The following is a 206-nucleotide window of genomic DNA, read 5'->3' on the forward strand; positions in this document are numbered from 1 at the left end:
AGCTTCCAGCAACTTCTTACAGAAACCACCCCTGTAACCCGCCCCGCTGGCAAAAGGTTGCCACACAAAGCCAATACAGCCCATTATTATGGTCTCAGAGTGATCCATTAGGAGGATTAAGGGAACCAGGACACCTATTCGTCGGTCAAAATGGTATATGCTCTCAGTCTAAACAGGGGTGTTAGCATGAAGGAGAATGCATACAC

Source organism: Haliaeetus leucocephalus, unplaced genomic scaffold (assembly GCF_000737465.1).
Source record: "Haliaeetus leucocephalus isolate CR32 unplaced genomic scaffold, Haliaeetus_leucocephalus-4.0 Scaffold251, whole genome shotgun sequence".
In the NCBI taxonomy this organism is placed as follows: Eukaryota; Metazoa; Chordata; class Aves; order Accipitriformes; family Accipitridae; genus Haliaeetus; species Haliaeetus leucocephalus.